Source organism: Clupea harengus, chromosome 1 (genome assembly GCF_900700415.2).
Source record: "Clupea harengus chromosome 1, Ch_v2.0.2, whole genome shotgun sequence".
NCBI classification, from domain to species: Eukaryota; Metazoa; Chordata; class Actinopteri; order Clupeiformes; family Clupeidae; genus Clupea; species Clupea harengus.
The window spans coordinates 157501-170628 of NC_045152.1; the positions used below are offsets into that span (position 1 = coordinate 157501).

At 44.7% G+C, this 13128-nt stretch overlaps 1 protein-coding gene across 1 annotated transcript in view; it reads right to left on the bottom strand.

Moving 5' to 3' along the window:
• The window catches only part of LOC105897670 (cdc42 effector protein 1-like), a 10472-nt gene extending 6590 nt beyond the window's left edge, over nucleotides 1-3882 (bottom strand). Inside the window, exons 1-2 of the mRNA XM_012824620.3 lie at nucleotides 3514-3882; nucleotides 1-254 (exon numbers count right to left, since the gene is read on the bottom strand). The exon at nucleotides 1-254 is cut by the window's left edge and continues 2132 nt beyond it. The gene's annotated coding sequence lies outside the window, so the exon portion shown is untranslated. The remainder of the gene's footprint in view (nucleotides 255-3513) is intronic.
• Nucleotides 3883-13128: the final 9246 nt, after the last annotated feature.

Here is a 13128-nt window from a genome sequence, read left to right on the forward strand (position 1 = left end):
AGGATGGGGAAGAATTTTTTTTGGCTGAAAATAGTTAATTGGTGTGCCGTTATCTGTCACACTACATTTGTCTGTGTCTTCTAAGAAAAAGAGGGTTTCTCTGGGATTGGACGCCTCCTGGATTAGAGGGATTAGGTTCACCCACCCCTCCCCTTGCTCTCTGTCTCTCTCTCGCGCTCCTGCTTTGGGCCAATCCACTTAGCACCCTATCTTCCAAATTTGAGCAGGCTCCTCTTCTTCAGAGTGTGACAGAGCTTCAGATGAACACAGAGGGGGAAAACAGAAAGAGACAGTTAAACATCAGTGTTGTGCAATCCATATATATCACATTTAAAATAAGCACAGTATAGAAATCTCATATCCTCTAGCGCACCACAGTTGAAAGGGAGAATATTGACTTGTATCTGTCATGCAAATTTGCAGAGCACTGTTCCAAAGGTTAATGGATCTGTGTTCTTAACCCCTCCCTACTCTACATCTACTTCAAGCATTGAAACTAGGTTTTATTTTCTCCTCTTCGTCTACCTGTTGATCTATCATCGGGGCCCCCTGGTGTCCAGAGCCTCTGCGGGAGTTAGCACGCTAAGCCCCACATGGCCACAGAGCATCCTGGGGGATTAGTGTCACAGGGAGTCAGAGTGATGGAGCCACGGCGGGCGTCTCTTGCTCTGAGTGGGGGGTGGGATTAGGTGTGGTGACTGGCCCTTTGCTGTGATCCCTTGGATAGTTTATGATTCACTGTCTTCTGATTAGGGCCCTGACACTGAAGTGCCATAGAGGGGCGGCCGGCCTGCACCCATGTGTTGTTGATGGCTGCGGGATGGCCTGCCACAGTGATGGATGTGCAGGTGATCAACCAGTCCACTTTTGTGTGTCTGGCATGTGCTATATGTATGCAAGCTGTGTCATTGTTTTGGGTTGCTCTTTGTGACTAGGCAACAGAGTGTTTTCAGAAAACGTAGTTTAATGCCCATAAAGATTCCACAGAATACACACAAACACTGTCTTTTTAAATGTTCACGGAGACACACACACACACATACATACACACATGTGTATTTAAACGTTGCCACAAACACACAAGCACATACAAAAACTTGCACTGTGGATTGCCAGACGATGAGTGGACTCCTAAGACCTCGTTGTTTACTCCTTAATTGTCCCTGCATGTATATGTAAACAGCCTACACATTGGCGCCAGGCTGTGCATATGCGAGCGTGCTTTGGGACTGTAATGGGAACAGCCTGTGGAAATGCCACCGGACGCTCTCCGTTACAGCCGTCAAATAAAAGAACCAAACGCCTGTGATTGGAAACACATTTCGCCTCCGCTCTCTTTCATATGTTTCTTTTTAGTTTTCGTTCTCCTCCTCCTACCCTTCTCTCTCCTCCTGTCCTCTCTGCATGTTTGCCATGCCGTGGTATTTGAGGGTTCACTGAAGTGGATGGCACCAGTGGCCGTGCCATTCGGAGCTAGTTCTCGATCTGTTCTGCCACAGTGGCTCATCTGGGATTCTGGGTTTTTCAGCAGGACTGAAATGCCATTTCAGGGAGCTGTAGTGGGTTGTGGGTTGAAAATTGCTCACTGTTTGTCAGCATCAACAAGTGCTACGTGGCTCTGGAGCACTAGCCAAGTGGCTAGAGTGTGTACATGTGCGAGAGAGGGAGAAAAAGAGTGCATGTGTGTGTGTGTGTGTGTATGAATGACTGTGTGGAAATGTGTGTGCATGTCCTGGTTTAAACCTTTTCAAAAGCTCCCGTTATTTCCATTAACTTCCATAATGGCCCCTACATCACTAAGTGCCATTGGCTCTGTTCCTTTGCCCTCCTCTCACACTCTTCAAAGTCAAAGAAGGAACCAAGAGCACAAACAGTCCAGATAAGGATTCATTTTTCACTTGGCCCCATTGCCTCAGTTCAGTGACCATTTGTGAGGGATTCCATTTCAAGAAAAACATTGCAACACTGACACACAAAATCCATCTTCTCCCCCACTCACTTCAACTATTTACCCAACCTTCATACACCCTAAGTGGCAACACTGATTCTTCCTCTTGCTCAACTGCTAGCAATCTCGCTTGCAGTTAACCAGGCACAAGAAGAAGCAAACCAAGTACCAAGAAACAACCGGCACCCTTTACATCCTGTTTGTATTGTACCTATCTGAGGCTGTATTAATATCCCTGACAGAATGTTCAGCGTCACAGGGTGTGACTGTATTTCTGTAAACATAGCACAGGAAGTAGAGTGCAAACTCGGTACTAGAGGCTATTTCAAGGGCTTTGGCCACAAAGTGCCTGATGACAAAAAGGACTTAATGAAGTAAGGGTTCCCACACATGACATTTGCCCAACATCAACAGCCCACCAACATCCCCGTCAAAAGGGCTAGTGGGGATGGCGACATGAACAGAGACTGTCTGCATCGCAGCGTCTAGCCAGGGCCAGTCTTTATAAACATATTACATTTAATGCATTTCACAGGGACGGTTTGGAAGCCTGTGCAAGTCACTGGCTGAACTGAGATCAGTGAACGGGTGTTATTACAGGGTGTTCAGAATCCCATGTCTCGCTGACCTGAGACACTGGCAGGGCTCCAGGACAGTTGCTCTGTCAGATCACCGGCAATGGCACACTGACCAATTGATTTGGATGTTTTTTTCTTATCTAATGGAAATGTTTGTGGAGCTCATGGCATGAGATGGAGAACTGTGGGCTCCCAGGAGAGAGCTCTCTCTAGTTATTTTTCATATCCTGAGGAGGAAGCGTGTATTTGCAGCATTTGAGTACAATCAGTCAAAATGGCAATACATGTTTTACAATAGACTTCCTGCTATTATCCTCAAATGGATTCTTACTTTGTCTCTTGTTTCCCTCCCTGGAAAGTTTTGGTGCTATTGGTATCGTTGGATTTCATGTACAGTTCTGAAATGGGTAATGTTCAGTGAAACTCTCAGTGCTCCATGAAATCGGTGTAATTAGTATGGGGAGGATGCAAACGAAAGATGACTAAAATATTACAAAGTACAAAAGGTACTCCTGCTGTTTTTGAATTTCGATTTCATTCTTACTGTCTCAGCAGTAAACATTGTGTAAGCTAGCCTACACTGCTCTTACAGAAGTCAAATGCCCAACGAACGCATCACTCATACTCAAAATCACTCAGTGACACGCGCACAGATCTATGCACGCACCCGCAGGTACCATAAATGTCATAGATCTTATACTGTGTTCCAAACTAGATTAACTTTGATTTAATTGTTGATGGTGTGTAATTTGCTAGGTGTCTATACATACGATTTAATCTAATTGTTTTTAAAAACACACCCATTCAATTTACAAACGTGAGTTTTAATTCCGTTTGTCATAAACATCGCGTTATTTTAATGGACACAATGCATCGTATATATTTGTATCAGTTTTACGCATCATCATTTAATTTGCATTTTGTATTTTCACTCGCACAGCGACTACCATTAGGTTTATTTATGAAATCAAGTCAAAGATAACTTACCTTTAAACACGGGAAATTTGAAGCAAACATACATTCTGCGGCCAGTATTGGATTTAAAAGTTGGTTTCGCCCCGTGCGGGACGAAGTTGTATTGTTTGGTGTGCAGACCCTTGCAACTCTTGAGAAACTGAGTGGCGAATAAGGGGGCGGTCGGTGGCAAAGCGACAAAACAGTTGTCAAATCAGCAGACTTGACTGTCCAAGTAGTCTCTAGCTCCGTTCGTAGGCTACATGAAAGTATCGTGTGGCATGTTCTCGAAATTGCTTTGTCCTAAAAATTCGATTTTGATTTGTTCCCGAAATATATGCAGGAATATTAATTCGGCAGATGAGAATAAACAAAACAAAACAAATTCTAAAAGTCTGTAGGTCATTATTACTATCAACTGTTTGCCACTGGGGGTGACTTAATGAATTAAGTTATATAATGCTGAAAATGGATAGGATTGTTTACTCTTTATTCAAAACAGAGTGTATCTAGATCTATGTAGGAATGACCACAAGGAGCACGGACACTCCAACAGGATGCGACCTTGGCTGAGATGGCGAAGAATCCAACATGCTCTCATGCGCCAGTAAAATAGTTTCCAAATTCCTGTGTAGTTAGAGATGTGGCTAATCTTGTAAAGATCCTTGACCTCCTGCGACCCAGCCCAGTGGCTGTGTCACAGCTGATGAGAGCTGGAACCCAATGGGGGTCACAAACCTGACCCCATTCAAACTCATCCTCAAGACACGGATAGATATTCATCAGCCACAAAGCAACACTCTGTCTTACATGAACTTCCAAAGAGTGAACGCTCATGTAACAGACAACCAGTCTGCCATGATTCAGACAAAGCACTTTGCTGTTATATATAATCCATGGAATGGTAGGACAAATACTGGCAAATCACAACAGAGGATAATTTGTACTGAAAAGGTGTGAAAGCGGTAGTTTGAGTAAATCCTGATTTGATCCTGAAATTTGAGTCATCTGTATATCATGTTTTATTGTGGTAGCCAAGAAACTCACATTGCCAAAACATGCGTAAATATGTGATAAAGCTTACAGCAGTGCTGTAAACGTCTGGCATGCTGTTCCCTTCGACTTGAGTTCAGGGTTTGACAGTGTCAGCACAGACACATTGCTTACTGACACCGCACATGATGCAGTTGAGAGTTTCTAAACCTGGCAGTTGTCTCTCACAAATAAGGCGAGACTCATGAGAATGAATCTGCTTGATACAACAACAATGGAAGTCACTCTCTCTCTCTCCCTCTCTCTCTCTCTCTCACTCACTCTCTTTCTCTCTCTCTCTCTCTCTCACTCTCTCTCTCTCTCTCTCTCTCTTTCTCCTCATTCGCTCTCCCACCATTTGCACTGATTTTGTTTTCCTCTTAATTTTGTGTTCTCCTTGCCCCTCCCCTTATGTTGCCCTTTCCAACCCATTCCAAAGAAAACAGGCTGAAGTACTCCAGCTATTTCAGTGGACAAAAAAAAAGCAGTTTCTCTTTGGATGTTGGTCAGAAGTTAGCCCCAAGGAGGGCGACGACCACAGTCTCTTCCCCCTCGTCTTGTTCTCCCCACTCTTTTCCACTCCATCTCGTCTCACCTCGTTAGATCAGATTAGATTTCAGTCTGATTCTGTGATTTTTCTGGCAACACCTTGAATGGAAGGAGCTGGGCTGAATCAGAGGAAGGGAGTACAGCAGCCACGGCACACGTCCGCCAGGCTTTTCACTATGAGCAGCCCGACTTTACCCTGGTCCTGTACGTTTGCTTCCGTCCCAACATCAAACTTTGCTTCAGGCTTTGATAGGAAATTGGTTCTCATGCTAAAAAGTCATTGTTAGATATCAAAGCCAGCTTCTTCTCCCTCTCCTAGTCTCTCTCTCTTTCTCTCTCTCTCTCTCTGTCATTTTACTCAGTGTTTTTTCTCCTCTGACTTCTCTGCTTTCCTCTCTCTCTCTCTCTCTGCCTTTCTTTCTTCCAGCAGCTGCCAGCTCTTCCTGATGTGGGCGTAAGTGAAACCACAGGCACACCCACGGACCTCAAAGCCATCAGCCAGAGTATTTTTGCAGGCCTCAAACCCCTGGTCTGGCCTGCCAGAGAGAAGGGAGACCCAGAAAGCCGTGGTCTGCCGACTGCTCAAGCATGCAAAAAGTAAACATAAGTAACGCGTTTACATAAGATCATACCTTGACACAAGTGGACTGTTAGGATCAAATAAGACATAGTAACAGACTCTTTACGAACATGTGTGTGTGTGTGTGTGTGTGTGTGTGTGTGTGTGTGTGTGTGTGTGTGTGTGTGTGTGTGTGTGTGTGTGTGTGTGTGTGTGTGTCTGTGTGTGTGTCTGTGTGTGTCTGTGTAACAGACTCTTTAGGAGCAGCTTAGAGCTCTGACTCCCAGTGTCCACTACTCCTGACCCCTGCAGTGAAGTGCTCCTCTGTGACCTGTAAACTCCCTGAGAGAGTGTTTAATGAGATGCCTGCATGTGACCACCCCGCACTCTCTGCTTTCTCCTGCTTACCATCTGTTACCACTGTCAAACAGTTATTATTGAACAACTGAAGGCATGTTACCTTCATAGTCAGATCAATGCATACAAATTGTGTAATAGTGTAAAAATGGCATCATAATAGCATCACAAAACTTGTTTTTACCCTTCACTTAAATGCATTGCCATTTCAGCTGAAACACAGTTCCACATAATCAGCTGCACTCCATGACAGAGAGAGCAATACCAGTCAAAATTAGAATTAATAAAAAAAAAAAAAATGAATCTCAGATTACGCCTAACAGTGCAATTCAGCTAGTAGAATGGGTTTGTTGATGACCTTTGAATTGTTTTCTTTAAAATGTTTTCTTGTTGTCAAATAGCTATTCCTATGATCCAAATGTAAAATAACATTAAATTGTCAGCGGTCACAGCTTCTTTCTGCATTTCAGCACTATGATGACTGTGATGTTCTCTGATCATGATTTTCTCGGTTCAAATAAATAAGGATAGTATTGGTTCTTATTCTGGCACATCCTCACCGGACAGGATATTTTTAGATGAGTATTTGCAAGCAAAGTGGAATGAGACGAACGAGCAAAGCTGAACGAGCAAAGCGTAGGATGACAATTTATTGATCTAAATATTGAGGTTGCGTTTGACAGTGTGGCTAAACCAAATCAGGCTGCCAAATCAAGTGTGAAGACTCTTTACTTTCAGTCAACAAAATCCATTTTTTAATGAATGATCTGATTAAATATAGCAATAAAGTTTTGGCCTTCATTCATGCAGATCTTGTTAAGACACTTTTGTCTGCACACTTTCAGCTGCTTCATTTGGCAGCGTCATTGTATGGGCTATTAACACGGGCTGACAGCGCAGTTGGCTTCCAATGGACTGTGTCTCCCAGATGGCCCCTTACAGCTGCATGGCAACCAAGCGTCCTCACTCCACCCTGTGAAGACAGAAACCCCGTTTAGCTTTCTCAGCCGTGCCCCAGACAGGCATGGGCTTCAGGGCTGGGTTTTCAGCTGCAGATGAATGTGAGAGGGAGAGATCCACTGGGAACTGCTCTGTGGCTTGTGCTTTTCTCAGTTGTGCATGATCTGTTTGAAGTTCCTGTACGTGGGACAATGTTTGGCTTGGAATGAGTCAAGGATCCTCTCTCTCTGCGCCACAAAATGTTTGTCTTGTTTCCAGTCGGGTCGCTCCTCCAAGATCTTCCATGGACCGCGTGTTTGTGTTTCTTAATACCTCAGTCACAGCTGGAAAGTGTCGAGACTCTGTGTGGGGCACTGAGGATATCTGTAGAGTAAACATCGAATGTATGCAGACTTTGGAGAGTGCATGTCAAGGGCTGGGAAGCATAGCAATGGCGTTGGGTGATGAGGGAGGATCGAGGGTGACACATTATTTCTCTGGGTGTGTGTGTGTGTGTGTGTGTGTGTGTGTTTATTGTGTGTGTGTGTGTGTGTGTGTGTGTGTGTGTGTGTGTGTGTGTGTGTGTGTGTGTGTGTCATCTGAGACCCAGAGTCCGCCGCTTCTATACGTCGAGCCTGGGAAAGGGTGAGCCTCTTCACATGGCATGCTCAAAGGTTAAGGGAGAGGGGGGATCAGGGTAGTTAAGAACAAAGCCTAGAAGCGAGTGATCTGCTCATGCTCAATGGATGATTGAAAACATACAAACACAACACACACACACACACACACACACACACACACACACACACACACACACACACAGACACACAGACACACACAATAAACACACGTTCACAGATGCACGTTGGCCTGGGAATACTATGTGCTGCTTATTATTGTAAGATGATTAAGTTGACCATCACACACACACACAGGCATTGGATGTGTATGATGTGGATGTGTTTTAAATGGGAATGTTTATGGAATTGTGTGTGTTTAGTTTAGTCTGTAATAACGATTCGTTTGAAGATAGGAGGTCATTCCTGTTAGTCATAATCCACCTCCATCTTGTCCCAGTAAAATGAGCGATGCACATACAGGGAGAATACTGTAGGTATGTTGTGGTTGTGTGTGCACGTGCTCATGTGTGAGTGTGTGTGTGTGTGTGTGTGTGTGTGTGTGTGTGTGTGTGTGAGAGAGAGAGGCTTTTCACAGCATTCAAATAGGTCACATAAGATTTTTCTTAAAGGATGATTAGTGAGAAATCTGTTCTAGAAAAAAAATTCAACCTTTATTTAATTTTCAGGAATATATTGAGGGTAGCCCTCATTTTCAATGATTTTACAAATAAAACAAATTAAACATAAGTGATGGAGGAGAGCACAGGAGTGTGTGAGAGGGGAGGAGGGAGGAGGCAGATACACACACGGAGAGAGAGAGAGGGCTAGGGAAAGGATAAGAAGGCTCTCGGACAGAAAAGAATTTCTCCTCAGGAAATGACTTTCACAAAGTTCCTATGGGCTGCCAAAGAAACCTTTAACCCTTTTCATGCTGACTAAAGACTGCTAATTTTGTGTTAGCTATTTTGATGTGTGTGTGTGTGTGTGTGTGTGTGTGTGTGTGAGTGTGCCTGCATGATATTTTCTTGCAGAGTTAAACATACTGTATCAATGAAAATAATAGAAGAACCGAGAGAGAAATCTATCTATCTATGTCTTTTAAGCATGATCTATTTTTGTTGAGCATTGGCCCTTGCAGCAGTTGTCCATTTTCTGAGCTGCTGCTTGTGGTCATCCAAACCACGGCATAAATCACACAGTCTACCCTAAATACTCATCAGTCCTCTTTCACGTGACCACTTCCCTCAGTTTCACTGCAATAACATTAACATGTTCACTGCACAAGCACAAAAACACTACATTATGTGCCGTAAGAAGCCGCCTGGCTTTGTACATCCAGGTATGGAAAACTGAACTGTAATACTCAAAAATTGTGTCAAATGTCAACTGGTGGGCAGATGCCATTCTACATCTGCAAATCCTCTCTGCACTAAAGCTCTGCACTATCCATATATCCACAGTGTCTCTCTGTCCCTGTTGAGATAATGGCAGCCAATGAGTTTCATCACTGATACAAACAAGCAACTCAGAGTAATAAATGGCACCGTACGCCCTTTGAAGTAAATATTTATGGAATTGTTGGGCAGCATTGCCAGCCTGGCCATTGACATACCGAAGGAGCCTGGGAGCACTGTCTTTATGAATCACAGATGTCTGCCTGGAACGCAAAGAGGTGGAAGAGAGTGACTTTTGTGTGTGTGTGTGTGTGTGTGTGTGTGTGTGTGTGTGTGTGTGTGTGTGTGTGTGTGTGTGTGTGTGTGTGTGTGTGTGTGTGTGTGTGTGTGTGTGTGTGTGTGTGTGTGTGCGGGTGTCTCACTCTCCTCCTTTGTGCGTGTGTGTGTGTGTGTGTATGTGTCTGTGAGGGTGTGTGCATGTCTCTGTTTCTGTGTTTCTGTATATGTGTGTGTGAGTGTGTGTGTATGTGTGCAGGAGCAGGTGTGTGTGTGTGTGTGTTGGGGCTGTGGAGGCTGCCTGTGGATTCTGGTAGCTTGTGGAACAGCTACAGTGGTGAAAGAGTATTTGGGGGAGGGGTGTGGGGGGTTTCCCCTGCAGTGTCAGCAGCACATATACTGTATGTTGTGAAGTTGGGCAATTCCACTGGCATTGCAGTGTACTCCTCTACAGCAATCAGGCTGGAATGCAGTGTCAGTCTAGATGGTGTTGGTGCAGGTTGACACAAACAGGGACCATCTACAGCTGTGGAAAAAGGTTTAGGACCGCTCTTGAGAAAATGTACTTTTTTCTTCTGAACGCAGTGATTGCATCAGCATTTCACTGTGTTTTTCCTTCTCTAAAAACACACAAAAATGGCAACAACAAAAAAAGCGTCCATTTAATTTCTGATGCAATCACTATGTTCAGAAGGAATAAAAGTACATTTTTCTCAAGAGAGTTCTTGTCCTTGTGTCCATGACTGTATGTGGTCATAGGCCATACTTGCCAAGACATTGAAGAAAAGTTCAGGAAACAGACTGCAATGTTTTCAAATTTGACCTCACTGTGTTCTTTGGAGAGTATCTCTGCTAATAAATGTTCTGTTGCTACGGCTCTCTTTGACTGTAATTGTGAATGTGAATGAAAATAATGAGCTTTCCATACACCTAAGCTCTATTTCAGATGATGATGCCCTTTTGTCCTACTGACATCATAGCCAAAGCTTTGCATTTCAAACAGGGGCAGAGTACGGTTGAAGGATCCTAGTTCAGTTGACTTGTTGAGTGTCCTAGAAGTACACTTTTTTTATCCAATAAGGGCCATCAGGTTGGGCCCTAAAAGGCAGTAATGTAGCGCTCTGGTTTTTTTTGTGTGGGCTGGGAGGTTGAGGGTGGACTTTGGAAGGGTGGACTTCGTGAAAGGGAGACTGTAGCAACAGCGGGGTGTGGAGATACAGCCTCTGGTGGCTGTTTGGACTATTCCCCATGTTTCCTTGGAGTCTGACTTGTCAGGAAGCCCAGTATGGCCAGAGAGACAATGGACCATTGTGCTGTCGGATGAGAGCTTCTGTAAGGCCGAGACAGGAAGCTCGAAAGCATGCAGACACACACGCATGCCCCCCCCCAACACACACACACACACACACACACACACACCCATACACACATGGGTGTGTCGTAAGGCTCTGGAGTTCAGCTCTGTGTTTTTATGACCCAGGCTAAATATAGGCTGTGTGTGTGTCTCAGGGGTCAGGTATTTCAATGAGCATGACTTGACTGATGAGCTGTCTCACCTCTGCGCCCCCGCCCCCCCCCCACACACACACACACACACACACACACACACACACTTCCTCTCGTGTGCTCAACATCAACCCTTTCTTCATCTTTTTCTCTAACCCCCAAAGTAAACACAGACACAACTGCTGAGTCTACAATGTATACACTGCTATAGAAAACCAACGTTTTCCGCTTTACTGCCTTCTGCAGCACTGCTCTGTGCCTAGGTATGGAAAATCCCTTCCTTTACAGACTTTTCTCTTTTTTAATGCACAACACTCACATCAGCAGGTGGTTTTCACCGCCGATTCCCAGAGCCTCAACACATACCACGTTTCATCAATCACGACATGGGGGATTAGGGGTTGGGGCGGGGGGTTGCAGCAGACGGTTGTATGAGAGGAGAGGGTATAATCAGGGGGAGAGTTTTTGCGGTCTGAGTCACGGCTGATTCATAGAGACAGAAAAGGGTGGTGGTGGTAATGCGTGTGTGTGTGTGTGTGTGTGTGTGTGTGTGTGTGTGAGTGTTTGTGTGTGTGTGTGTGTGTGTGTGTGTGTGTGTGTGTGTGTGTGTGTGTGTGTGTGTGTGTGTGTGTGTGTGTGTGTGTGTGTGTGTGTGGCGGAGGGGGGGGGGGCGGGTGATAGACTACTCAGCAGCTGGGTTGTGTGAAGCAGAGCCATTGTGTTCAACAGACATGGACATCTTTTTGAAGCAGTTAGTTCAAACTAACGTGCTAACTTGCAAACTACCTGAAAGCCATGCAAATGCAAAAAAAAACCTTGCAAACAACAACAACGGCAAAAAGCTTTTCTTGCGGGACTTCTGACCTGGACCACTAAACGGATAGTGTGGAATGACAGGTGTGTGTTTATCTGTCCTTCACATGACCATAGACCATCAAAATGAATTTGAAGATGATGCCAAAACAGGTTGCCTATAAAAACGTACTTCAGAAAGTGGTACATTCCCACAGCTGTTGCTTTCAATGATTCGAGAATCCTAGTGGTCTTTCTCATCTAAACTCAGTTTCCCATGTTTCCCATACAGCCAATGCAACTCTGTCTAATCTCTTTACCGACAACAGTTTCAACATGTTTTGAACATGATTTGAACTAAGAAGACAAAGGTAAGAGCAGAAAGAGATGCGCATAGCAATGTTCTGTGTCATCCATGTTGCTCTGGAGTACTGGAGTGAGTGTGATTTCGGGAGGGCCACTGGGATGGGTGTTATTTTGTGTTTTTATCAGTCTCAGGGGGCATCTCTCCCTGGCCTTGAAAACGGGAGGACAGGGGCTTGAGTGTCTGGAACTTCACAAAATGTCTTCTGGGTGACCTGCCTGACCTCTGACCCCCAGCAGTGATCTATTAGGGTGTTTGTTCTGGTCTGGCTTCTGTTACGCACATGTAGTTTATACACAGCATACAACTCCACACACACACACACACACACACACACACACACATTCTCTTTATACTGCCTATGTCTATGCCAATGACTATACCTATGCATGTCATTTTCTTCAGGACAGCTGAGGAAGTTATTGTAAACACAACGTGATTTTCCAGCAATGGATCTTTGCGGTTCATGCAAGATTGCAGGACAACTCGTTTTCAGTGTTGTTTGCGGCGGCTCGGCTGATACCAGAAACACCATTATGACCACAAACTCTCGGGAAGTTGCATCCTGGCATCTAAATAGCTGGGAATAAATCCCATGCAAAAGTTTTTTTATGTATCTTTTCTAAGTGAGCTGAAACTAATTTAACAACGCTAAACATGTGGCATTTTTCTAAAGTAGTTATAGCTCTGCGTCTTCGAGTTGTGGTTGACATAGCTGTCTGTGTATGCAGTATGTGTGGCAGCGTGCATATTTAAATAGCAATGTTACACCCAATGATTACAACGTTAACAAGAACCACAGTATTATGAGAGCTCTGTGAGAGCTGGAGAATAAAATGACAGCTGTGTGTGTGCGCGTGTGTGTGTATGTGTATGTGTATGTGTATGTGTGTGTGTGTGTGTGTGTGTGTGTGTGTGTGTGTGTGTGTGTGTGTGTGTGCTTGTGTGCTTGTGTAGTGTATTTGTGTAGGTGTTCAGGTCTCTTAAGGTTGCTGCAAGCGGAGATGAAATTTTTAGTTGGGGATGAAACCGGTCGCATTTCTAAAATTCTACGATTTTATGCTGCGGCTCCAGCAACCACAGATTGTTGATACCCTGCCATGCGCCGAGGCTAATACGGCCAGTTTGCACCGCATTCTATGTCACTGCAGTGGTCCGCCTCTGGCACTCGAGGCCTCAAGGGAAATAAAGCCCCTGTGGATGTGGCTGTCTCTATGCCCAGATCCTTGTATAGGCCTCCATGGTTTGGAAGAGAGGCAC